General features: G+C 44.4%; 1 long non-coding RNA gene across 2 annotated transcripts in view; it reads right to left on the bottom strand.

Moving 5' to 3' along the window:
* Gm34282 overlaps window positions 1-17,489 on the bottom strand; it is a 38,754-nt gene extending 21,265 nt beyond the window's left edge. The window contains exons 1-3 of one of the 2 annotated variants that reach the window (XR_378440.3): window positions 17,250-17,489; window positions 15,313-15,381; window positions 12,260-15,203 (exon numbers count right to left, since the gene is read on the bottom strand). This is a non-coding gene — a long non-coding RNA (predicted gene, 34282). Of the gene's footprint in view, window positions 1-12,259; window positions 15,204-15,239; window positions 15,382-17,249 lie in introns of those variants that run through there. The other variant, XR_869888.2, reaches the window with a different exon arrangement.
* Window positions 17,490-27,894: the final 10,405 nt, after the last annotated feature.

Raw genomic sequence — 27,894 nt, 5'->3', positions numbered from 1 at the left:
AACTAGCCAGTACATCCTCCTACCCAGAATTGTCTACCTACTTTCTCACACTTTAGATTAATGCACACATACGAAGAGAAGAGTTGAAAGCCCAGCTGTTCGATAAACATTTTCTGAACACCTACTCTGTGCCAGGCATTTTGTTACTACTGGAGTTGTCATGGAGAAAGGGCTGAAGCAGGAGATGGAGACACCATAGCACGTACTGCAGAGTAATGTACATGTAAAATTCAGTGCTGTGGAAACAGCTCTGCCCTTCCTGACACTTCCCAGAGAGGCTCTTCCAAGGGGGGGTGACAAATTTTAAACTCAATAGCATAGAAATAGAAATGGATGGCTTGTGATACTATGCACACACATGCCTTTCTTTTCATTCACAAAGCCATTCAAGAAATTATTAGGCATCTAGAATTTGTGAGACTTAGGGATTTTCTAGGTTAGAGGGAAAACAGCCTTGGTTATATCCAAAGGAAACCATAGAAGAGGATGACACAAGCTTTTCCTGAGTTCTTCCCCCCACCCCCAGATGTATATGTATCTTACTAGTCAAGGTTAGATTCTATCCCTGGATGGCCCTTGTTATGCACACAGAAGATGAAGCAGAGAGGGAATCCCTTTGACTCCTTCTATCAGGACTTGAAAGTATTTGGTTCTTTCTTCAAAACTCTTCTGTCTTAGGGTTCCTATTGCTGTGACAAAAAAAAAAAAAAAAAAGTGAGCTGGGAAGGAAACAGTTTATTTGGCTCACACTTCCACAGCACTGTTCATCAGTGAAGGAAGTCAGGACAGGAACTTAAACAGAGCGGGAACCTAGATGTAGAAGCTGACGCAGACAACACAAAGGAGTGCAGCTTACTGGGTTGTTTCCCTTCCCCTCCCCAGGCTTGCTCAGCCTGTTTTCTTATAGAAACCAGGGCCACTAGCTCAGGGATGGCCCCACCCACAATGGGCTGGGCCCTCTTACATCAATCACTAATTAAGAAAATGCCTTACAGCTGGGTCTTATGGAGGCATTTTTCTGGACTGAAGTTTCCTCCTTTCAGATAACTCTAGCTTGAGTCAAGTTGACATAAGACTAGCCTGCACATCTCTCCTTTTATCAAGCTCTCTATGATGCAGCTGTTGGAGCCCTGGGAGAGGAAGAGAAAAGACACCAAGTGCCCCTTACCCTCATTTCTCCCAGCCTCAGCAAAAATCCCTTCATTTTCTTAAGCTCAGTAGTAGCCAGGTAGATTCAGAAGTTCAGAGATGTCATAAGCTTGGGGCATGACTGTAGCATGGGGACATGGGCATGCTCATCTCTTTCTGTGTCTGTTTCCTCTCTGAGATCAGACCACTATGCTAGGCATCTTACATTTCCTGAGAGACTTTAGCCTTCCTTTTTCTCCTTCCCCATGCTGACTGATCTGTCTTCCTATCATATATCCCTGCCTCATCCATCTCCTTCTGGACCCCATCTAGGTCTCCAGAAATCACAAGTATCACTTCTTATCCTCATAGACAGCCTCAGACTCCTCCTGTGACTCCTAAGTTTCCTCACTGGCTTAGGGAGTGGGAGCAGAAGCAAGATCCCCATCCAGGCTCACCTCACACAAATATGATCTTCAATGGGCAATGGGTCCTTTTAGGAATTATCTACAGAGATGGTTTCATGGGTAGGCAATAAGCAAGATGCAGAAGCCTTGCAGAGATCGATCCTAATTCTCTGCTTGCTGTCCCCCTGGGGACCTCACACAGCATTCCACCCTGTCTGAGGATTTTGAGTCTAGTGAGGCCCCGTCTTGGCAGAAAACCCCCCCTCCTCTCACCCTGCTCTCTTCCTGTGTTGTGACAGGTGCTACTCCGATACCCTTGGTACCTAGCTCTCAAAGAAGAAAACAGATCACCCATCACTGGGTAATTATAGAGCAACTGAAAGGCCATTTAGCTACTGTGTGATAAGCAATAGACTATTTTAATAATAACCAATTACCATACATTATAGTGTATCATTTGGCATTTGATGATCTACTGGGGTCTCACCTGCTCCTTTCCATATGAAGCATTTCACGGCTGTTCACACCTTCCCCAACAGAAGTTGTGTCACTTTCTAATCGAAGCACTATTTTTAGGAAAGAGTTAGGGAAAGTTTGCAGAGGTGGTGCAAATTATATCATGCCAACCCAAAGCTTGCATTCTGCCAAGCATCGCTCCTGACAGTTCTGCTGCTCCGAAGTGCTCGGCAGAATGGAGAGTGAGGTTTGTTTCATGATCTGCATTAGCCTTTATGCATCAATGAAGGGGCAAACCTGGAGGCCAGCTGTCCTGACAGTGATACTATTAACCCTGATCTCCCTCTGTGGGTGCCTATTCTGTCTGCTACTTGGATGCATTCTTGCTGCCTACTGAACTAGAAACTGTGGGCTGAGAATCCTGATGCAAATTCTGCCCTGGATACAAGAGCAGACTTTGCCAAGACCATGGTGAGTCTTGAGTTGGCCAGGGAAGATGCTCCATCAGCCTGTGAGACCTGCTCAGCCCATCCTCCTACCATAAGGTCCCTTGTTTTTCCTCTTTCTTCACTTTGTGTGTGTGTGTGTGTGTGTGTGTGTGTGTGTGTGTACATGTGATGACTCAAGTGAGATGCCCCTCTCATAGTTCTGTGCATTTAAATGCTTGGTCTGTAATTGTGACTGTTTGGGGAAGATTAGAATGTGTGGTCTTGCTGGAGGAAGTATATCACTGGGGGAAGACTTTGAGGTCTCAAAAGATTCCACCACTTCAAGTCTCCACTTTCTATTTGTGGGTCAAGGTTCGAGTGCTCAGCTATTGTTCCAGCACCAGGCCTGCCCCTCCTGCTGCCATGCTCCATATCACAATGGCAATGAATTCTTATCCCTCTAGAACTATAAGCGCAAAATAAACTCTTCCTTCTATATGCTGCCTTGCTTGTAGTGTTTTATCACAGCAATAGAGAAGTAGCTAAGTGTGTGTGTGTGTGTGTGTGTATGCAGGTGCATATGCATGTGCACCTGTGTTCATTTACACATGGAGGCCAGAGGTTGATATCAGTTGTCTTCCTCAATCTCTCTTCACCTTATGTTTTGAGATAGGGTCTTTCACTGAACCTGAAGCTCACTGGTTCAATCAACTATGCTGCCTAGACAGTGAGTCCCAGAATCTTTCAGTCTCTACCTTCTGGGCACTGGCTGTAAGGTATGCATGCTGTACCCTTCCCAGCTTTTATTTGTGCACTGGGGATGTACGAGTTGTGCAGCAGACACTTTACAAACTGAGCCATCATCTCCTTAGCCCATTTCTTGGACACAGTCTGCCAGGCAGACAGCCATATTAGCCATAGGTCTAGTAACTGTCTCCATCATATGTATTGTTTTGTATTGGTTTATTGTTTTTAGATTTTATTTATGTTTATGTGTATGGATTTTTGCCTGCATGTATTTCTGTGCATCATACATGTTCCTGGTGCCTCTGAAGGTCAGAACAGTGACATTGGATTTTATGGAACTGAAGTTATAGACCGTTTTGAACAACCCAATGTACTGAGAATCAAACCTGCATCCTCTGAAAGAGCAACCAGTACTCTTAACTGCTGAGGCATATCTCCAGCTTTTCTTTTTCTTTTTCTTTTTCTTTTTCTTTTTCTTTTTCTTTTTCTTTTTCTTTTTCTTTTTCTTTTTCTTTTTCTTTTTCTTTTTGTAATTGTCTCCACGCAGAAGAGTAACCATTAACCCTTTCTTCCCCAAAAGGCTTCTGGAGTCCCCATGAAAATGTCCAATCTCTTTCTCTCTTACATGCTCCCTCCCCTTGCCCACACAGTTGTGATCAACTGCTAGCAAACCTCACTATTGTAAGTTACAAAATTTTGGTGCTGACTCAATGGGGCAGTCTGCAGGGGCACAAGGGCTCACTCTTTACCTTCCTAAATTATGTATGGTCCAGTCATCTGCCACTACTGCCCTTGTCTCACCCAGGGGCTTTTATGCTGACCCAATCACTCAGCTTGCCACACGCTGTTCCTGAGTTACTGTAATGGCTTCCCTGCTGGTTTTCAGGCTCCCACCTTTCCCCTCAATAATCTATATTGTCACCCTGCAGGCAAGACATCCATTTTCCTCATCAGAACAACTGTGTGTACTTGCAAGAGACTCCTGAGTTTGGGCCTGTTGACTGTTGATGTTCCCATCATAGTAGGAGGGAATGAGGAGGACCATTGGACCCTCACCCCAAAATATTAGCCACTTATGCTACTTGTATGTAATTATTCCCTAATTGCATGTGGCCTTGTGGTCTCAAGAGGATGATAGAAGATAAAGACTGTAGAAAGCTATCCTGAAGAAGGGAATCCATCTATGCAGGCACGGGGAAGTCATTATCCATGCAGAGATGAGGCTTATCAGTGGTGTGGTTGCTCTGGGGACAGGCTTTTGTAAGTACCCCTTCATTCGTGTTCTGTAAGTTACCCTGATAAACTGGTCATTTCAGAGCTTGACTGTGACATGAATCTCTCCTAACACCAAGCATCTCTGAATGACCCACCCCCTGCAAGACCAACTCAACCTTGGAGAGAGAGAGAGACAGAGGGGGGGGGTAGAGAGAGAGCAGTTCCTGGTCACTTGTGTGGTCTCAGTCATCGACTGAGGACTCTGGCAAAATGGAGTTGCCTCTTTTGCATCCAGGGTCTCCTTTCACTGAGACTCTGCCAATTCTGCCTCATTCTGCTCTAGTAGTCTCATATTTCCCACAAGTCACGTGATAGCAATTATTACCCAGCTTTAAACAAGGCTCAGAAGTGGTTGCCTTAAGTAACCACTGCTGAGAATGGGGGCTCCCTGAACATAGCCTCAGAGCCTAGCACCAACTGGCTTCCCTTTTGCTTGCCTGGGCTTTGTTTCCTGCCCTCCAGCCTGGGTATAGGTGGATGATGGTACTCTTAATTCCTGTGCCTATTTCAGGTGAGGTCAAAGTGTATTTCTATCTGCTCTGGGTTCACCCCAAGGGCAGCTCTTGAGTCTTAATGGTGAGTCAGATGTAGCTTTTTTAGTCACTCTAGAAAAGATGTAACCTCTCACAAGTGAAACTTAAGAGACCACCCAGGAATTCAGCAGTCCAACCTGACCACTCAGTATGTGTCAGACACTGGTGACATGCTGTGCCCTCCTTGGTGGGGGTGAAGTCCAGAGCAGATCAATAACCAAACACAAGTGCACAAGTATGTGATAGAGGAAAAAGTGGGTACATGTAAACTTGGCTTGACCTTCAGAGGTGGTATGGGTCTGGCTGTGAATGGCTCCCTAAACCAGAAATGCTTAAGCTGAAACATACAATTATACTTCTCCAGGAAATGGAGTAGGCATGTATGTGTGTGGCAGGCTGTGAGGGGAGAAGAGGACAATTTTCAAACAGAGGTATCTGGGAGTACCTGATATTGGAGGGCGAGAGGAAACTGTGCTCATGTGTTTTGAATGATGTAGAGTAAAAGATGAGAAGGAGGAGAGAACAGGCTAGCAGTGCAGACAGTAGCACCCAAGGCTGGACTATGGGGGACACTGTAAGTCATCTTTTGGAGTCTGAGATTTATCTTGCAGCTTTATAGTGTGGCTAACAGACTTTAAACTGAGGAATAACATGGCTAGCTTTGCAATAGAGGTGTGGAAAACATACCAGGGAGGCAGAGAGGGGGCATGGTTCATTCTTCCTCATTTGAAGGTCCATCAGAAATTCATCTTGAGAGTCTTTATTAGTTAACTTTTCTTACTGCTCTAAGTACTTGGCCAAAGCAATTTAAGGAAGGGAAGGTTTATTTGCGGTAAGGATTTGAGGGTACCATTGTTTATGATGTGGAAGGTGTGGCCATGAGGGTCACATCACATTCACTACCAGGAAACACAGAGAGATGGAGGCTGGTGCTTGGCTCACTTTCTCCTTGGTACCTAAGTACCTAGTACCCTTAGTACCTAAGTACCTAAGTACTCCTTAGTACCTAAGTACCTAGTACCTTAGCCTAGTACCCCAGTTCATTGATGCTGTTACCTACATTCATTGTGGGTCTTCCTTCTTGTTAAACTTCCTGGAAACACTCATCACAAACATGCCCAGAGGTGTGTGTCTTAAGGCAATTATAAATCTAGTCAAAGCGATAGTGATGATCAGCCATCATAGAGTCCAAGACCCTCCTTCTGAACGTGTTCCTGGTTCTGGACCCAGAATCAACATCTTCCTGGAGTTTTGCTAAGGATTTCTAGAACTCCAGCTGTACTTCCCGTGGCTTTCCTATTCCATAGAACTTATTTCCTATGCTTAGAAATGAAATGGGCTTTGCTTGACGTTTTTGTCCAGGAAGAGGCTATTAGCCCATACCACTGCAGCCCTGCCACAGAGCACATGTAGATTACATGCCCTTCTAAACCTGATTCATCCTAGTACTGTGACTTGAGGCTACTATTACTATAGCTTAGATTATTATTAGGTATAATGAGAAAGTCCAGCCACAACAGGGACACAAGAATGGTACCCTGATAGAAATAACCTGCTTCTCTGGTATGGTCTCCCTCATCTATAATCACAGCACTAGAAACTGAGGACAAAGCTCATAAATTTGAGGACAGCTTGAGCTACACAGTAAGACCCATCGGAAGGTTGGGGGTCAGGGGAGAATGAAGAAGAGAAGGAAGAAAAGGAGGAGCCAGGAGAACGAAGAGTAAAAGGGGAAAGAAAGGAGGAAGAAAGCCACAAGCAGTAACCCTTTCACCTCACCACACCTGTCATCTTGTTCTCTAAGGGTTGCAACTCAGTAGTTATGGGTGACCTTGAGCTAAGTAGCCATCCTCTGTCCTCCACACTCTTTATCAATGAGAATAAGAATTTATTTATAGTCTCCTTGCAAATATCCAAGGATGTAACATGTATCCAGCTTTTAAAAGTGTCTGGCTTAGGAAAGTTAGGCTCTATTGTTACTAAGAACAGTCCTGTAGTTGGGGGATAAGCTGGAAGGATAAACCGTGAGAAGATAATCCAGCAAGGCTGTGGGCATCAGTGAGTAGGGACAAAGCAAAATTATTAGTATTCCTCTAAAATGAATAAACTTTAAAAATATCTCTCTGATTCGGTGTTCTTAACAGACTGTTCTCATTGCTTCAGTTGTCATTATTGTTCGTCAGTTCTGAGGAACCATCAGACTCCCCTCATGAGGAGCACTTAGAGTGGGGGAAAAGAAGCACGGTGACTGGCTTCAGACTAAAGTGAATTTGCATCCTAGCCCCACCATGCCTGGCCATGTGACTTGGGGAAGCTCACTCCAGTTCTGTGAGATCCAGGCTCAGCATCTGGGAGGTAGGCACCGGAGCAGAGCTGAGCTCTCTGGAAGTAAGATTTGAACACAAGGGTCATTTGAATGCCTCTTACCTTTCTTCCTTGGATGATTTGAGACATCCCTTTACAGAGCTGAGTCCTTGGCAGGACTGTGAGGGTCAGAGGAGTACACAAGGAGAGACAGTAGCCTCCTTTAGTCCTGCTGCCCTCAGGCTGGGCTGTCAGCCCAAGAGCCATTAGCAGGTGGCAGGGCAGAGCATGGGGCCATCCGTCAGAGGAGAATGGCTGCCACAGTTCCTGGGATGCAATGGTGCCCTGAGGAGCCATTGGCAGTAATGATGATGGGTATTTAAGCAAATGAACTGTTAATGAGCAGGCAGAGGTGAGCTGCCTCCCAGACCAGCTGGAGCCCCGAGTTAGCAAAGGATGGCAAGGTAGGAACAAGGGGAGCCAAGATGGGGAAGAAGTTTCATTTCTAAGTAGGAAGTAGGATCCTGTGGGGAGGGTCGGTTGGCCCTGGAGCAAAATGCCTGCTCGCCCTATCTGTTCTTCACTAATGCAGGTCTCACCCTCACTCTTATGACTCCTTGACACTACCCCTGGCAATCCTAGTCAGGTGTATCCACCTTCCTCCTCACCCGTCTAGATCTTAGCAAAAAGAAAGAAAAGTTTCTAGTTGGAAGCCACATCAACAAAAGAAGCACAGCGATACTGCCAACTGGCTCCAGTCTCTGGGTCCTGTAGACTGGGGACTGAGTGTCTATAGAACATAGGAAGTCATGTGACCATCCTACTGCCAGAGTTACTATTACCATGCTATGCATGGGTGCCAAGTATGTGCCAGACACTGTCCTTAACTCATAATGGGCATTGGGGTATGTGGTATTTGCATTTTACAGAGGAAGAAACTGAGGCTCAAAGATGAAATGGCTGACTGGATCAAGGAGCCAGAAGATTGGCACAAAGCTATGTCTTAAAACAAGGCAAAGAATGAAGATAGGGAACTTTCATCACCCAAAATACAGTGTAAGGCCAGAGGATATGGGGGTGAGGCCTGAGGAGTCATAGAGACTGAGCCAAGGCACTATGTCATCCTTCTACTTACACAGATTCCAGTGGATAGGGAGTGGATGCCTTGACGTCCTGTAGGTGGGCACACTTGCAATAGCCTCTGCACCTTCAGTCTCTTGCTCTCCCGTCCCTCTAGCCCAGTGGTTCTCAACCTGTGGGTCATGACCCCTTTGGTGGGGTCAAACAACCCTTTCACAGAGGTCAAATATCAGGTATCCTGCATATCAGATATTTACATTATGGTTCATAACAGTAGCAAAATTACAGTTCTCAAGAAGCAACAACAATAATTTTATGGTTGGGGGGTCACCACAACACGAGGAAACTGCATTAAAGGGTCACTGCATTAGGAAGGTTGAGAACCATTGCTGTAGCCTCTCAGCATGCCCAGCATAATTAAACTTGTGAGCTGCTGAAAGCTATCAGCTCTGCTCTCAGACAGACCCTGCCATGTTCTTGCAAGCTAACCCCAAACAAAGTACCAAATGGTTCCAAACCCATTTCCCCAAATGGGAAATGCAGTAGTAAATGTTTTCTAATTCTTGGAGTTAATTAGTGCTGGAAGTGTTGTTATTTCTGGGCTCTGACTCCTGACAGCAGGGTGAATTCCACTGGGTATTAAATACCATTGACCCTCTCTTTTTTTAATCTGTAAAAATGGTGTAATTATTTCTACCTGGAAGGATCTTCATAAATATCAGAAACGATGTACATAAAACATTTGCCACACACTCACTCTCCACAAGTAAGAGCTGCAGTTAACCTTCCTGTCAATCAGGCGCTATTCGGCCTGGTACCAAGGTCCTCATTTCCATGTTGTGTTCCCTGCTACATCTCCCCTTCCCCTTCTGTAAGGACACTCTTTGACCTTCTACCTAGGGCTGTACCACCTCCTAGCTTAAAATGTCTTTCAGTGAGCTGGCTACTGGCCGATCTCACTTGACTTGTGCTCTGATGCTGCCTTTATTTGCTACTTAGCAACCACCCTGAATTTCATGGAATTCCACCCTTAGTTGGCTGTGTGAGCTTGGGCTCGTAGTGTTCCTTCTGTGAGCTTCAGTGCCCTCACGAACAAGTGGAAGTTTGGCAGAACTTGGTGTCTTGTCACCAAGCCACAGACTCTGCCAAGCTCAGACTGACTCAGAGCACAGCCCATAACCACTGTGTCTCCTCTTAGCCTTTGCCAACATCTCCTGCAAATGGCCTGACACCACATCTCAGCATCCAATTTAAAGATATTTTTATTTTGCTCTGAGGTTGTGTGCATGTGTATGTATGTGTGAAAATGTGCGTGTTTCTGTGTGTGCATGTGTGTGTGTATGTGTGTGCGCGCGCGTGCGCGTGCCTGTTTGTATAAATGTGCACATGTATCTAGGTGCCTGTGGAGGCCAAAAGAGGCTCCTGATTCTTCTGAAACTAGAGTTGCAGGCAATTTGGTCTGCCAGGCAGACATGGGTGCTGGGACCCAACCTTGGGTGCTCAGTCAGATCAGCAAAGGTTCTTAAATCCTGGGCTTCCTCCTTAGCACTCATTTTAAATGCCACCTGTGCCATGAAGTTTACTGAATCCTCCCTGTCCCCTACCCCATCAAAGGTGGCTTCCACTTCAGCATTTCAGAATCCCTAGTTTTGTCCACTCTCCTATGATGGATATTCCTGTATTTTACCTGGAATTGTCACTCCTTCTATGATAGCCACCATCTCCAGACACAGAGGTTTAAGTGGTGTTGTTCCCCGGCCTCCCACAACACTAATTTAGCCTTTGTTCCTGAGTACCCTGATGTGGGGGCTCAAAGATGTATTATACAAACCTTAACTAGGAGCTCACAAGCCTCAGTCACTTCTAGAAAGGGGACACACTTAGCTGTGTATGCAAGTATGGCTTCACATGGATATAAAAACAAATGCCCCTTCCTTGATCTTCTCTGTTTCCTGATTATTTACATTTCATCCAATTTCTTCTAACACCTGAGCTAGGAGCTACAGACCAGAGCAAATTCCCTGACTCCTGGTGCGATATTCTTAGGCTGTAACTGGCATCTGTTTGGGTGGACGAGTGAATATTTATCACCTCTCAGTAGGCATCGGTCACTTTAATTGTTTTCTAGCTCAACGTACCCATTGCTGAAAGCAGAGCCCCTTGGCCATTTATCAGATTCACTAAGTGAAAGGGAGCTGGGCAGAGATGGAAGTTCAGGCTATTTTGGCTGCAGCAGAAAGTCTTGCCCAAGACAAATGAGTCCTCCGATGGTCATCTGAAACTGATGGTTTAGGAGATGAGCACCGGAGCTGTGATCTCAACACACAGGATTGCTGGACCAACCATGCTCATAATTGGATGCAAGTGGCATGTGTTTAGGGGAGTGTTTATTAGTAGTAGTAGCACTACTAGTATTTTTATAGTGTGGGAAGCAAAGTAAACAATCCTTATTAAGTGTCTATTAGGTAATATGAACTGATTATAAGTTGATTGCTTTTTTCCATTTGTTTAGTGAGACTTGGGGGGCAAAACATATATATGTCTAATGCACAATACAGAAAAACCAGAGCAGTAGAGTTCTCACTGTGGCTTGGATGAAAAACAACTACTCTTTTTCTTTTTTTCTTCTCTCACTCAGTTTCCCACCCAGTTGGCCCTTAGAACCAATGAAAGTTCTTTCAACAGTGATTACTCTGATCTTCATAGTAGCTCTCCAAGGCTGGAAGAGGAAGAGAAGGAAGCCATTGATAGTATAATTCAAGGAAAGTAATTTGCTGTCCAAAGGCCAGTTAGTTTGTTCACATACTCAAGGTGACAAGACTGGGGTCCATGTTCCAGATGGAAATGTCCAACTTAGTGAAGGATACGGGGACATTATCTATATTTTAACTACTCCTCCATAATTCTCCTCACCATGCTCACAAGTTGTGATGGTGAACCTTCACTGTCAACTTGACTAGGCTTAGAATTACCTTGGAACTACAGCTCTGGAGATGTCTATAGGGGTGTTTCCAGAAAGGCTGGTCTGAGGTGGGAAGACTGAGACTGCAGACTGGATAAAGAAAATAAGACAGCGTTTTTCTTCTTGCTTTTATCTTGCTCTGCTTCTTGGCTGAAGATGCCAGGTGTCCAGCCATTCCCTGATTTTGTCACCATTGCTTCCTCACCATGATGGACTGTATCCTCAAACCGTGAGCCAAAACTAGCACTTCCTACCTTAAGGTACTCTTGTATATTCTGCCATGGCAATAATAGAAGTAACGAATACACCAATAATTCTAATTTCCAGATCCAAGAGGCTCCTTGCATGTAAACACACTAGCATCAAGTAGGTTAGTTCATTATTCAATGAAATGGCCAGAAGCAACACACTGCCATCATCTTGCCTGTCCTGTAGCTCCTGGCACACTTGTCAGAATTCACAAAGCAGATAAATGTGATTCATCCCACACTAACATGAAGGCTTTATCCAGGACAGCCAAAGTTAGCTGTCTAATGTTTAACTCCTTCTTAGGCACCTTCCAACCAGCTGTGGCCAAGTGGCCCTCCACATGATAAATGCAAGCTTGTGAGGCTCTTTGGGTAGTTTTTGATTTCCCAACAGAATCTTTTTTTCTCCTTACCACTTCCTATCCAAATACAGATGTGATGGAGGGTGATGTGACAGTCATAGTGGACCATGAAGGAACAGGAAAGAGAACTGGCAAGACATCAGTGACACCATTAAGCTACCTCTGCAGCTGCTTACCTCTACATAGCCTTCTGTGTAAGGAAACTCAGTCAGGCTATGTTTCCATTATTATGGCTATTTCTGGAACTAAAAACCGGAATTCCTGATATGGCATGACTTTGTTACAACCCTTGGAAGTAGACATCCTCCTTCCTTTAAACGAAGAAAAATAAACTTGGGTAGGTGTGACTGGCAGTGTTCCTTGCCAACTGGACAGAATCTAGAATCACCAGGTCTCTGAGCATGCTTCTGGGGGATTATTTTGATCATGTGAATTGATGTGGGAAGAGTTGTTTTAATTGTTAGTGGGACCATTCCTTGGGCAGGGATCCTGAACTGTATAAAATGGAGACAGCAAACTAAACAATGCTAGCATAGACACAGCCATTACTCTCTTCTGACTGTGGATGTAATGTGAACAACTGCCTCATGCTCCTGTACCATGAGCTTGAGCTAAAAGAATTCTCCCCTAGGTTGCCTTCATCATAGCACTTTATCACAGCAAGAGGAAAAGGAACTAAGACAGGAGGTGACTAGACAAAAGTCATTAGCCTGCCGAGCACACTGGCAATCTCAGCACTTGGAAAGCTGAAGCAGGTATGGCAAGTTTGAGATTAGTATGGGCTGCATGGTGAATCTGAGGCCAGCCTGAACCAGTCTCTGCTAAAGATAGCAAAGACTTATCTTTAAAAAGGTCATTACCTTGTAAGCAATAGAGTCGATGTTTAATTGCAAGCACTCCAAACTCACATTAAGCAAGAAGGTTGATACTAGATATTTCATGAAATACAAATACATTTCTTATGTCTGTATTTTATATGTATTTACCCATCTTCCTAATTCTTGTGTCTAAGCACTCCCACACACCTGTGCACATGTAACACACACTTTAATCCTCTTCTGTGACTTCTTGCCAGCCATGGTAACAGCCTCTCCTTTATCTGGAGTCCTGGATGATTACTGCACAGGCTCACATCACTCTTGGTCTGCTGGATACAAGTGAAAATCATCCCAGCAAAAATACAGATGATTTGGAAGTGCCATGCTCTCGAAACATTAAGAAAGAAGAGTGTCTGAGTGTGGGAGACAGCGTGTAGAGCATAACGAACAGAGGCTCTAGAGAGAGAGAGAGATGGATTTTACAGTCCAGCTCTGTCGATGTTCACTTGTCAATCCGCTATGACAAACTCACTTTTCCCATCTCTGAAAGGAAGGAAGGCATGGTGGACGAGCATGTGTATAGGTGTGCATGGAAATGTGTATATGTGCATAGGTGCGTGTATGTGCACATGGGGACAGTAAGAGGTTACAGAGGGGAGCTAGGTGAAAATTAACAGAGTTTTGAGGTGAATGTTAAATACATGCATACATATGGACATATACTCCTATCTGAGCTAAGCCTGTGCCTACCTGCTAAGAACCTCACTTCATCCAGAATGCTAGCTCCTCTCATGGTCTATGGACATGGAGAGGACAGAGCAGCATGGAGGATGTGGATATGCAAGCTGCACTAATCACCAGTATGTTAGCATTCTATAATTCTCTTCTCAGAGCTCCCAGAGCCCATTTTGTCACATGGCCTTTGGGTTTTGGTCCAAAAGTGCAAGTTGGCAACCTTTTTCTTCTTCTATGGAGGTTTCTCTCTGAACCCCTGCCTTCATGATCCAGCTCTAGGAGATCCCAGCAGAACAGGGCCTTGTCACCATACCCTCAGTGGCTGCCTCAGCACATTTTGCTTTCCTATTGACTACACTCTTCATCTTTTTGCTTCCATAATAGAATGCTTCAGGCTAGGAACTGATGAAGACCAGGGATTTTCCTGACTATGCTAGAAGCTGGGAAGTTCGAAATGAAGGTAATAAATAGCACATGGAATTCTTGCTAGGCCCTTACCTAATGAGAGATGCCAGAGGAAGAAGAGATGAGATTTCAGTCCTCCTATAGCAGAAGGGCAAGAGAGCACACACCCCTTCAAGGAAGCCATTCTCATGGTGGCATTGACATGCCCATGGAAAGTTTTAGCCTTGACCCAAACCCCTTCCACTAAGCCCCAGTTGCATTAGAGTTACATCTCCAACAAATGAATTGCAAGAGCACATGCAGGCCATTGCATCCATGTTCCTAGGTTTCCAAGGGCAAGTCAGCCACCCTATCCTATAGGCTTTGGCAGGTGCCATCATTCTGCACATACTAATATAGCTTATATGGTTTGGATGGAAAATGCTCTGCATACACTCATGTATTTCAGCACTCAGCCCCTAGTTAGTGGCACTGTTTGGGGGAAATTGTGGGACTTTTGGAAGATGAAGCCTTACTGGAGAAAGTGAGTTGCAGGGGTGGGCCTGGAGGCTTTATAGCTCAAGCTCACTATTATCTGTTCTTTGTTTGACTGCAGACTCAATGAGACTAGCACTGAGACCAGCTGCCCCACACTTCTCTAACAGGACGGACTCTATTCATTCTTAAGCTCTAAGCCAAGCCAAACCCTTCCTCCTTTACCATGGTGTTGCTATTCTGTGGTTGTCATGGTCACTCTAGCCAGAGGACATTCTAATGTGGTGGCTGGAATGGACTTCCTAGTATGACTAGATTGCCACTTTCTTTCATATCCAATGCAGGCTCCTTCAGGACTGAGCCTCCTCAAGGACAAGCCTCCCTTGGGAGCTGCTTGGTTTTGGATTACCCTATGCTGAGATCAAAATGTTTACTGGGATTACGCAAAATACATGGAGATTAACATGTGGTGTTTAACTGCAGCGCCTCAGGCCCTTGGCTTCCCTTCCACATGAGCTGCCAAAATAAATTCCCACTCACAGACACCCTGGGCCTGTTGAGCTGTGTAGAGTGAAAACAGAGAGAGCCTGCCACACAATAGACTCTTACACTTACAAGGGAAATACCAATGCTCTTCAATTTAAGCAGCACCCCTGCTACACACACACACACACACACACACACACACACACACACACGTGTGCACGTGCGTTCAAGGACAGGGTCTTTTCTTCTTGTCCTGAAGGAAGACACATAAGCAAAGTCTCATTATCTTCATCTGTGAGAGAGAACCTTCTAGGTCTTCTGATCTTTCACTCAGGTACCCCAGCGCCATTTCTCACTGCATTCAACAAAAATAGACAAACAGATTACTTACTTAAACACCTGGCATGCCAACCTTGGTGCCACTCTCAAGAATCCAGAAGGAAAGTGACAATGAGGTCCCTAACCTTGGTTCATCCTCTCCAGAGTACACTCGGGCAGTCTGCCTTCCTTCCTCTACAAGGTCATTGCTTTGTCTGCAAAGGAAGAATCATGGAGGGAAACACCTGGTTACTTAACCCATGAGGGACTTCAAATTTAAACTTCACTAACAGTTTTTACATTCCACTCCACAGACTCTGGGCTATAGGCAATTTCACATATGTTCAGCACGCTCAGTGGATGTCTGTGGAATTGGATTATTTGTTAACATCATCACAGCTGGAGAGAGTTATCATTTGCCCCGTTTCCACTTAAGATAAGGTACCGAAACTTTCCTAAGATAATGAGTGGTGGAGCCTCCTAACATTACCACCATGACTGCTGTTACCACTCTGCAATGTGTACCTACTAAAGCCACTCCATAATGTTATTACTACAAGTGCCACCCCTACTGCTCCCACAGTACTGTGACCGCCACCAATGTCACTGTTACTATCCACACCCCATCATAACCACAAAATTACTACCACTAAGTTACTTTCCCACAACTCAATGTCACAATATGTAGCTGGAGCTTATTGGGTTCTGATTGCCAAACATTTGCTAATACTAGTATTTTCAGTGCATTCATTCATTGAAACATCACAATGGCCTTAACTAGAAAGCATTCTTTCCCATTTGTAGTTGAGACCATTCAAGGATAGTTAACAAGCTAGACATGACAAAACCAGGCTCCACTGAAAGCAATCTGATTTCTAAGCCCATGACCATAAATGATGTCTTATATGCCTTCTTCTCTGGATCCCTTTAAGAGCCCAGATCTGCATCTAAAGGTTTTCTCCTCACTGGATTGGTGAATTAGTCCTGGATTCTGGTGCATGAAATGTGCAGGTGTACAGAGCTCAGCCTGACCCACATATGGCAACATTCTTGAACAAGAATGAGGTAGATATAAAGTTTTAATCTGTGGCAATGGGAGCCTTTAGCATACAACAGGGGAAACAGCACCCCTGGTAGAGCAGTGGCCCCCTGTGAACCTTGAATTGCTGAACTGTAGATAATCCCCACAGCTTGCATAGCAATGGTAATGGAGTAGAAACCTAATTCTGGCTACACTCAGGACAAGACATCATGCTCTCCATCCCTCATGGTCCCTGAATTTGTCATCCCTTGTCCTGGCTATACCAGGATTTTCCCAAGTCTAGAGACCCCTCTTCTCCTGTCCCAATGGTCCCTTGATAACAGGAGACAAATGAGACACAGTGTGTGTGTGTGTCCTATTCTCTATGTTTGGGAGGCCTATTCATCTTTTGATAGTATATCCCATGTGGGATACAAAAAGCAAGCTGTTGGGTAGGGGCTCATCTCTTCTGGATGTGGCCCATTGAGGATTATATTGCTTTTATCCTGGTTATCCCTGCTGTACCTAGTCCTGTGCCTGCCTTATGAGAGGGATTCACCAAATGTAAAAATGAAAAGAAAAAAGGAGTGAGGAAAAGAGTGAAAGAGCAAGAAGAAATGGAGAGAAAAGAGTCAAAGGCATCTAGAAACCACACAACCTAAGCCCAGCCCCAAAGCAGAGAAGTCAGTTTCTAACATGAGACCAGATGACCTGGTCTTTACTATGGGCCAAGCTCATTACATCAGGCCCAGGATCAGTACCATTAGGCAAGCCTTAGAGGCTGAGGGAAGCAGTGCTCTCTGAACTTTTACCAGCCAGAAAACAGTTGTAGGGGAAAACACACAACATGTTAAGTTCCAGGGCCTTCACTCCAGTCTCAACAGCCCTCAGATCTGGGTTAATTTTTGAGCTCCCCTGAAGCTCAGCTTTCCTCTTTATCAAACAGCAACATAAATGTGGTTGAGGTGTCTGGGCAGCGGCTTGTTCAGCGGGCAGCACTGCTTATCTAGATCAAGCATGATACAGAAGTTATTATTTTTACTGTTTGAGTTTTCTTCTTACCCAAGGCAACCTTGACATTGACAGGAGAGGATGGATCCTACTGCTTGAGGAAGGCCAGTTCTAGAGAACCACGAGCTCTCTGTACTTCCTGATTCCTGAGATTGCACCTTCCCACTCCATCCCAGGGCTGTCTGGAATGAGGAAGCCAATTCAGGATTACTTCCTGGAGCATCTCCGTGGCATCTGAGCAGACCAGAAGAAGAAGGAGACGAGGAAATATAGCAAAAGCTCCCTGGGGAGCAAGCTACTCTAGAATAGTTCCTCCTGGGCTATGCAAGAGGCCGCACCACTGTGGAAAATGCCGGGTGAAAAAAAATGCCGGCTAATTTCAGAGGCTCCACGTTGGTGGGCCAACATCCCAGGGAGAATGAGCAATTATGATTTCCATCTAAGCAACATGTGCTGTTTGCTGGCCTCTTTCGAACAGCTGTAGGTTAGATGCTGTTAAGATTGGTCTCCTTCTCTCCTCCATATTTCAGAATTCAAATTAAACTAAAATAACAGCACCTGCTGAACAAAAACCCCATTGGAAATGTGTCCTCGTACACAATTACTGCAGGGAGGCTGGTCACCATTGTTACCCGCCTATTCTTCCTGAATGGGAACGGCAGTGAAGTTTCCCAGGCAGCTGCAGCAATTCAATTGTATAACTAGATCTGGCCCCGTGCCAACCCTCAAGAACTCAAGTGGCACCAAAAGATACTATATTGATTTGCAATCGAACATAATAGGCCATCAGCTTAATTATTACTGAAGTGACAAGGTTCTGGGTATTTCATATTTATATTTCGGGGCCCGCGAAGGATGAATGTAAATCTTTTAAATGCACGGATTTGCATATCCTCAGAAGGGTTGAGTGCTCTTATTACATTCATAGCCTTTGAAAGACCAAAAGGACTGGCTATTGAACTCAGGTTGCCAGATCCCACCGGCATTCGCTTGGATGAAGAGACAAAAGGCACAAAATGGAAATTGCTTTTAGGTTGTTGGGTTTTTTTGTTTTGTTTTGTTTTGTTTCTAAAAAAAATTTTTGGCAAGAAACAAAAAATACAAAACAAAACAAAAAACCCCACTTCCCAACTCCATTAAGTACAGACCACTTTGGGGAACTTTTAAGAGAAATTGGTTATAGTGTCCTATTGGAACAGAGGCATTGTATCATTGGGAAGTGAAACTAATATTTCTGGGGCCCTGACTTCTGCATCCACACAGCCTGTTCCTGACCTCTGGGAAGTGCTCGCCAATGACTACTTTGAAGAGGTGGAATGTGGTCAAGGAAGGAGGAAGGGAGGAAGGCATGACATGGGGTAGGGCAGCTCTCTCAGTCTTACCACACCACACTGCCATACCAGGTAAAACCCATGGAAATATTCTTACTTCAAATTGACGATTGTAAATGTGTCGTCCCCCTCTGATCACGGTCTGTCATTGCTACTAGGACCTGCTACCCTAGCAACACATTTCTGAATTTCTCCCTGCCCCTCCCCTTCTAGTACCTGTGGCCATGGTGTTTTTATAGACCCCTCTTCCTCTGTCTTCAAGAAGGGATTGTTCTCTGATTCTAACTGGTTCTCCTGGCACCAGCTCCTGCTAAGTGTCATGGAAAAGGCTGGAGTCATGATGTTTTCCCATGGTCTCATCCTGCCTCTGTAGCCAAATTAGCAACCACTCTCCATCCACCATCAGAGGATATCCTGACAATTCTGGAACAGGCTGTTCTTCTGCCTCAACCTTTCAGTTATGCTCAGAAGATGAAGGTCGACTCTCCACATGTCCCAACCCAGGCTTTATGCCATCCAACACAGTCCTACACGCCTGCACATTTACACATGGCATTCCAGTTTTCTGCCTAATTGCCCTCTTGTCAATGAAGGAGAGCAATTACCTTCTAAGGATCTCTTTCAAAACACCTCATTCCCTCCTATGCTTTTTCTGGGCCTTCTCTCAGCATGTCCACTTCACTAGGATTTTTCATTGCAGGTTTGCTTAATCATTTTCTCATTTATAGCCTCTACTGGGAGGGCCTCGAAGAAGATGTGCCTTTAAATCATTTTATTCCCATGATCTAGTTCAGGGCCTGGAAAGTAGGATGTGCCTAGCAATTGTGAGTTGAGGTAACCTTCATCCTTGAGAAACATGATATATATCGTGTGTGTGTGTGTGTGTGTGTGTGTGTGTGTAAACACATATATGTGAAATGTTGTTACAGGAACCAAACCAAGAATAGTCCATGTGAGAATTGGCCCCAGGATATCACTGTATGCATAGCCATTGATACTAAATAAATAAATAAATAAATAAACCAAAGACTGGTTTAAACATCAGGTAGTCTCTAAACATAGAGAGAAATAGGAAATTTGTGGTCTGGAATGTTTGGGCCAGAACGGGGCTAGAACTCAGCCTAAAATCTTGGAAGTGGATGGCTTAAGGATCATCTGTACCATCTGATTTCCATACAGATGAGCCACTGAAGAACCCAAATAGTTAAGCTTCACACATGTAATAGAGTCATGGGCATTCTCCCTTTCAAATCCATTTTAGTTTCGATTCAGTGAAATAGGTAGAGTTGACTGGATGGGTAAATGGGGAAAGCATTCCAGATGGAAACATCTCATCACCCCACCATGCCCTCTCCATTCAATTCCACTTTGCCTCAATCTCCATTCCCAGGGCCACTATTGCTATCTCCTTCATCATCTTTGTCACTGCTTGTGTCTGTTCCAATCCCCTCCTGCCATCATGCCCATATCATGACCCTCACATAGTGAGAGGGCTCTCAGATTAATGGCAAGAAAGTGCTTTGATCCTATGTCCTTTGCTTTTGCCACTTGTATTTCCTGCACCCTCTAAGCAGGTCCCATCCTTTCAGAACCTAGGTTCTGGTCCAGACCTTGCAGGTACTGTGGGGACACTGTGAAAACCTCTCCACCCTGGGAAGAACATTTATTGCTTTGAACTGAGAAGGTATTTCCAAGGAAATTAGATCAAAGAGGATTCTAAGGTCTGAACAAGAGATAAGAAGAGAGAAAGTAGCATAGAATTTGGGAAATCACAATTCTCTTTTCAGCCCAGCAATAAGAGTTAAGATCTAGTTTCTTGAAGGGGGTGCTTAGGAACTCTAAGAGGGAGATGGTCAGGTATTTTTACCTGGATAAGGAAGCTGAGAGAAAATTCTTCAGGATGCAGCCAACTCCATTTTATCTTTTCCTGACTTTTGGTGTCCTGCCTCATAGTCTGCTCCTTGTCCTCTGTTTCTGTCTCTGGGTTCTCCTGTTTGTAGACTCCACTGAAATGCACCCCCTGTTTATGTCCATTGGAATAACCAAGAGAGAAATCACAGGGCTGGCAAAGACTCAATCCCTGGAGTCCCTAGGCAGCAGCATCCCCACAAGGGCCTCTCCTGCCAGGCTGAACACAAAGGAAGGCATTATCCTGGGAGGAGGAGAGGAGTCTCCGAGGACCACCTGCTCAGGCAATTCTGTGATAAAAGGAAGTGAGACTGGAAATTGGACAATTGTTACTAAGTAGCTGAGGACCCAGCTGAGTGGGGCTTTCTTTAATAAGGATAATCGAAGCCAGCTTTATAGGCAGATGGAGATTTTCCAGAACCTAGGGGTTCAGAGAGAAAAATGGGAAGTAGCAAGGCTCAGGAAAGGACATGTCTTCACATCTTCATAAAGAGCAACGACGAGTGGCATTCTTACAGGCTCCTGAAGCATTTCACATGTGACATTATTTATTTCCCACAAATATACAGCCTTTGCCAGCACCAGGAAAACAAGGGAAGTGATCTCTAAGACCTGGGGAGAGTTTCCTGAGAGTTCACACAAAAGACTAAATGCTTTTGTGGTTGCCTAGGTTGGAAAGTAAATAACAAAGTCTTTATCTTCATGGAATGGATAATGACAAGGTGTTATAAGAATTTAGAATTAGTAGCCACAATTTACTGAGCACTTACCATTGTCCAAATGCTGAACTGGTTTTTCCATACTTTAAGCCACTGGAACCCCTCCTTGGCTATTTATAGATGAGGCAAATGGGTCTCGGAGAGGCTTTGCACACTTGAAACCAGGGAAGCCTGGCAAGTGTGTATCTGCTCCGTGGTGGTGCTACTGTTTTTACTCTCAAACAGAACAGCCCCTAAAACCTCCAGTGGTCGCTGTTCCATTGAGCATAGGTGAACACCAGTACCAAGATTCTTGGTCACAATCACATGATGGGTACACACACAACCCTATGGGTACAGATATGTCCTTATACTAGGGACAACTATAGGAGGCTTTGCCTATTTCTACAGCCTTATCCAGTGGGTAGAACTTCTCAATCTGCCTCTAGAGTCTCAGGAAAAGCCATTGTCCAGTGGGCTAGGCAACATAGCTATAACACTGATGTGGGGCAATCAGGAGAAAAGTCCCAAAGGATCCACAGGCCAGATTCATATTCAAATGGGCAGCCTTGCTCATTATTATTAGTGACCCATGGGAATCCTGACCTCTCTATCTGCAGGACCCCTCTGTTGAGATGGGGATAGAAATTCCCATCATGCATTGCTCTGAGGACTGGAGGGTCCAGAGTCTGGAGTGGGTGCAGAGTGCTGTGCCTACCCACTAGTGCACCCCAGCCAGTTTTGCTATGTGCCCATGCTGCCACCTTCTGATGCCAAAGCCACTTCCAAGGCACCCTGCTGCACCTCACCCTGTCAGCAGCCCCCAGGGAAAAGGAGGTAGCAGAGAGTAGGGTGGGGAGGGTTGAGACCTTCAGCTGCTCCTGGAGAGGCAGGGCTGACAAGGCGAGGATTGTTTTTCTCCCCTGGTGTGAAGTATGTTGACTTGCTGTTGATAGATGGTAGGATGATATTAATTAAAATGCAGGCAGGTGTGAGGGCGCCTCTTAGAGCAGCACTCTCTGGGGCAGGGGGGAGGGGAGGCATGGGCCTCTGTTTTGTCTCCATAATGGGAAAAGCACATCCTCTTGCCCCTTCTTTCTCCCTCCGAGAGCAGATGTGGCACAGAGAAAAGGGTCTGGATTTCCCTGTCACAGGCAAAGATAAGATTCTAGGAGAGCTAGGCTTCAGGTGGAAGCACACCCAGGTCCTCCTATCCCTGGGGAGGGATACAGCCTCCTACAATAATTTGCTACCAGGTCTGAAAAGTTTCTGTCATTAGAGAATGTGCTTACAGAAGCACTTTCCTTTCCTGCCTCGCGCCAGCTATGCAGGATTGGTGTGCAAAGAACCCCTGACAGGGAAGAATTGGGTGGCCCAAAGCAGAGCCCAAAAGGGAAGAGCTGAAGGCAAAGACTACAGCGCATGGTGGAGGATATATGTCCAGAGGTCCATGGGCTGGATTTTCAAATTGAGGAAACTTAAAACCAGGGAAAAAAGATAAGGAAATGAGTGCAGAATGACTGTATGTAGCTTGGAGTGTTCTGGTTGGCTTTGTGGCCACAGGGGGTGGTTAGTGCCTCATCCTTCTCTGGTTTCCAGTTTTGCACTCTGGCAAAGAAGAGTAGGAGGTTCCTAGAGACATCACCTTCTAGTGTGTTGGCATGGTTGTAAAAAGGATTGCTAGACCTTGGCAGGCAACTGTAGAGTTGAAGTGGTGGAGTTGCAATTCAGACTCCAGATTGGGCAGGCTGCGGCTCATAGCTACTGTTTCCTGCAAATGCATTCCAAAAGGAGCCAATGGAATGAATGGCCTTAGAATGTTTTTCTCTGGCCTAGCAGAGAAGAAAGAAGAAAAACTACTTATCCTAGTTTGCTTTCTATTCTGCTGCTAAACACCATGACCAAAGACAACCTGGGGAGAAAGGAGTTTATTTCATCTTATGCTTTATAGTCCACATCATGAAGGGAGGATGGGGTAGGAACTCGAGGCAAAAAATGAAGCAGAAGTCATAGAGGGATGTTGTTTATTGTGTCCTCTCCCCAGCTCCTAAGTAAGTAAGTTTGCTTATTTGTTTCTATTTATTTGTTCGTTTACCTATTTGTTGCTGGGGGTCATGATATCAAAATATGTATGTGGAGCTCAGGGAACAACTTATAGAAGTCAGTTCTCTCCTTCCACCATGTGAGCCCCTAGTGATCCATCTCAGATCCAGAGATGTGGTGACAAGTGCCTTTACCAGCTGAGCCATCTGCCCAACTCTCAAGATTAACCCTAAGAGAAAGGATATATATATATATACATTATACATTTGTCTATAGGGTATAATATGTCTTTGCCTAGGGCCAAAGATACAACTCAGATCCTAGTATTTTGGGCAGAAAGATCACATGATAGAACAGATTAAATAGTGTAAAAGAAAAGATCAATAGTGAGTTTATAAAAACAGCCACACTTAAGCAAGGGCCAACAGCCTTCCCTAGTAGATCTCCACAAAGCCCTGCTACCTCTACCTTCCTCCCCTTCACTGGGCACCTAAAAACTTAAGGAGGGCCATTTAAGATATTTAATTTCTCTTTTTCACATGGTATTTCAAATTCTAAGGAGGAAGAGTTGTGATTCTTTCCCCTGCCTTAAAATTACCATGTCAATAGAGACACTGCCACCCAAAGCTGGCAGTGACCTTCAAACTTGCTTATTTGAACTAGTTATCTAACAGTGACATGCATCCACCATTATAGCTTCGTATCGATAGTTTTACTGCCTTAAAAAATTCTGCTTCATTTCATCTATTTAAAATCCCTTTTCCCTCACCCCTGGCAATAATTAAACTTTTCTCTTCCTTCTTTTTTCTTCCTCCCTTGTTTTCTCTGTTTGTTTCTCAAATAACTTCCACTTCTGATTTGTTGACAATTGATTTAATAAACAAGACAGTAGCCATACATTTCACACTGTGAGATGTTCTTCTTTCTGGAATTAAAGTAGAATAATTCAATAATATTAAGTAATAATTCTACACACATTCTGATGGTTGTGTGACTTAGACACCCCTGGACATGGTGGCATGTACCTGTGTTCTCAGTCCTTTATAGATAGAAGCAGAAGACCATTAATTCAAGGTCACCCTGGGATGACATCCTGAGAAGCTACCTCAAAACCAAACCCAATCCCAAACTAAGTAGATAATAAAATGGTGGTAGCTGGAGCTAAAGGTCAGGGTTAGAATGCTTATCTGGAATCCATAAGGCTGAGTGTTTCATCCCTAGTACAGAAGAGGGAGGGAGGGAGGGAGGAAGGGAGGGAGGGAGAGCTGGGGGGGGGAGGGGGAGAAGGAGGAGGAAGAGGAGGAGGAGGAGAAGTTACATAATATATGATGATCATCTGCATCTAGAAAGAAATTAAAGAAGCAATTATTCTAGCTGGGGCTATAGCTCAGTTTTCAGAACATTTGCCTACCATGAACAAATCCCTTGGTTCATTTCCCAGCGCCACAAAAAACGAGGTGTTGTGGTGCATACCCACAGTCCTAGCCTAGAGACAGAGGCTAGAGGGTCAGAAGTTCATAGTCATCCCCAAGTTGGAGCCCAATCAGGGATATAAAGAACAAAAGAACAACAATGACAACAGCAACCCCCCACCCCCAAATCCAAAATAAAATAAGGTGGGTATTTTTTTCTGAGACATTTAAAGCACAGCAGATTAACAAATAGTTTAACTATATGAAAAAAAAGTAAGAGTACTGTTTCTTTAAAAAAATGCAATTGTTTTCAGAGCAAAAGAGAACTGGTAGCTTCCTAATCAGCAGAACAGCTTTAAAAACAAAATGCAGAACAGAGAAGTCACAAGGCTTTTGTTTTAAACATTTTCCTGTTAATGTGAAAAGACACTATGACAATCTTGTAAAAGAAAACATTTCATTGCAGGCTTGTTTACAGTTTCAGAGACTGTGACCAGGACCATCAAGTTCTGGCACGTGACAGCAGGCAGGCAGGTATGTCACTAGAGCAGTAGCTGAGAGCTTATCTGGTCTATAAGCATGAATGGGGGTGGGTGGGGGAAGAGCCTGGCTTGGGCTTTTAAACCTCAAGCCCACCCTCAGTGGCAGCTCTTCCGACAACTCCAAACCTCCCAATCCGTCCCAAAGCAGCTCCGCCAACTAGAAACCAAGCACACAAATATATGAGCCATTCTCACGCAAACCACCACAGCTATCTACATGGGCTTTATGAAGATATTCTAAAAGGAAGTTGAACTGCAAATGTCTTTGGAATAAAACTAAACTAAAAGAGTGAGTGGGAAAATGTTTAAGAGTACTCTATTAGTGCTGGGGATTGGTTCTAATGCTCTGAATTGATCTGCCCCAGATCAGAATCAGAGTGCCCAAATGCTGAAAGTCCTGGTCTCCAGTAGGCTTTTGATCCATCATTAAAAAGCCAACATCCAATGGCTGGGCAGGTAGACTGAGGTGGGACCTTTAGATTTGCAAGGGCTAGGGACTGGGAAAGAGAAAAAGAAAAATCACCATGATTTGGAGGAAGATGGATCAGATTTAGAGCTGCAGAAGGAAATTCATCTCAAATGTAGGTAAGAAGGAATGTGGCCCCCAGGATGGCTGTCCAGAAGTGTCTTAGGCAGCAAAGACTAGGGGGCTGCCCAGAAGAAGCCAGGACAACAAAGATAAATTATCCTGGAGAGAAATGTGTGCTAGCTAGGGAGGATTAGAACTGCCCAGCCCCCCCCCTCTCCTCCTCTGTCCCTCCCTCCTTCCCTTTCTCCCTCGCTCCCTCCCCCTTCTTCTCCCTCCCCCCCCCCCCCCCGTGTCTTCATTTGCAAATCCAGATAGCTCTTGGGCAGATGCATGCACACTGCAGTTAGCTAATTCACTGCTACATATTAGATCTCAGATTGGTATTTGTCTAATAGCATTAAAAGAAAAAGAAAAGGGACAGTTACTTTATATTGATCAGGTAATTGCATTGGTTATTTGTCTGCTGCTGTGATAAAACACCATGACCAAGCAACTTATAGAAGGAATGGGTTATTTGACTTATGGTTCCAGAGGGATAAGAGTTCTTCGTAGCAGGGAGGCATGGCAATGGGCAGCAGGAAGCAGATGTGGCAGCTGGTACAGAAGCTGAGAGCTCACAGATTAAGCCCCAAGGGGAGAGAGAGAGAGAGAGAGAGAGAGAGAGAGAGAGAGAGAGAGAGAGAGAGAGAGAGAATTGAAAATGGCAAGAGTCTGTTAACTCTCAAAGTCTACCCACAAGGACATTCCTCCAACAAGGGCACACCACCTAAGCCTCGCCAAACAGCGCCACCTACTGGGGAAGGGCAAGCATTCAAATACCCAAGACTAGGGAGAACACTTCTCATTCAAGCCACCACAGTAATGTAGGGAAGTCATCATAGTGACTGATGTTAATCTATCAAACTAGGGCTACAGTTTTAAAGGGCTTTTAGGGTTGTAAGGAGAGCTAATGATAGAACAGAAGATCACAGGACAAGAAACTTTTTCCCACAGAAGGAACAATTGGCAAATGAGGTCAAACACAGGTGAAATAATTTATGTTAATGGATCTAAATGGAGAGCTGTGTGAACTATAAAGAGAAAGCTGTGTTTTTCAAAGTTCACAACATTTTCTATAAACTGCTTACATATTAAAAACATTGCAAGAGCCTAAATAAGTCATCCACATTTGAAACTATGTGTTCTATAGTTGGATAATATAATATAATAAAATTAGACAAGGACAGGAAAACATTATTTTACTAGGAAGAAAAAGACAAAAAATCTATCTCTAAAGTATTTTTTGCATTTTTATTCTTTTTAAATATTTGAATTTCTCCTTCCTTCCTTCATTCATTCATTCCAGCCTGACATCAGTTTCCCCTCTCTTCTCTTTGCCCAGTCCCTCACTCCTACCTCGACCTCCCATTATATTATAGCTGGATTAGGCAACCCACGGGGAGGAAGAGGTTCCCAAAACAGGCAAACTAGTCAGAGACAACCCCTGCTACCAATGTTAGAAGTCCCATGAGAACACCAAACTACACAATTGTAACATATACTCAGAGGACCTATGTCAGTTCCACGCAGGCTCCCTGGTTGTAGGTACTGTCTCTGTGAGTCCCTATGGGCCCAGGAGAGTTGATTTTGTTCGTTTTCTTGTAGTGTCCTTGACCCCTTTGGCTACTACAATCCTCCCTCCCCAAAATCTTGAACCTTTCAGTTCCCTGTCTCTCATAAGCAGGGAGAAAGTCCTAACACATGTGTCTTCTAATACCCTAAGACTTAATCATATGCAAGCCTTTCCCTAAAGCCCATGGTACCTCCAACAGCTCTATACCATAGCAACAATGGATTCTTGATTTTAAAAAAGAAAGAAAGAAAGAAAGAAAAAGAAAAAAAGACAGGAGATGCCAACTCTATCTGAGAAGTTGTTCCTAGAGAAACTTCAAGACACTGAGATGTAGACAAAGCCACAGGATAATTTTAAGTACTAGCAACTATGTTAAATACAACCCAGCCCCTACACAGATTAGCACAAATACTCACAGTGTGTCCTGCTTATCATAACGTCTAACACCATCATTACTAACTTTCAAGAAGAGTTACTAAGCAGTTCAGAAAAGAAAGAAAAGAAATGGTCCAAGGCAAAGCAAAGCTCATCAGAACTAGGTTCAGACATGACAGATATGCTACAAGTACCACACGGGATACTCAAAATAATGCAATACATCAAGACTATAACAAGAAATAG

Source organism: Mus musculus, chromosome 7 (genome assembly GCF_000001635.26).
Source record: "Mus musculus strain C57BL/6J chromosome 7, GRCm38.p6 C57BL/6J".
NCBI classification, from domain to species: Eukaryota; Metazoa; Chordata; class Mammalia; order Rodentia; family Muridae; genus Mus; species Mus musculus.
The sequence above is the reverse complement of the archived record's forward strand: the minus strand, read 5'-3'. Positions and strand labels throughout refer to the sequence as shown.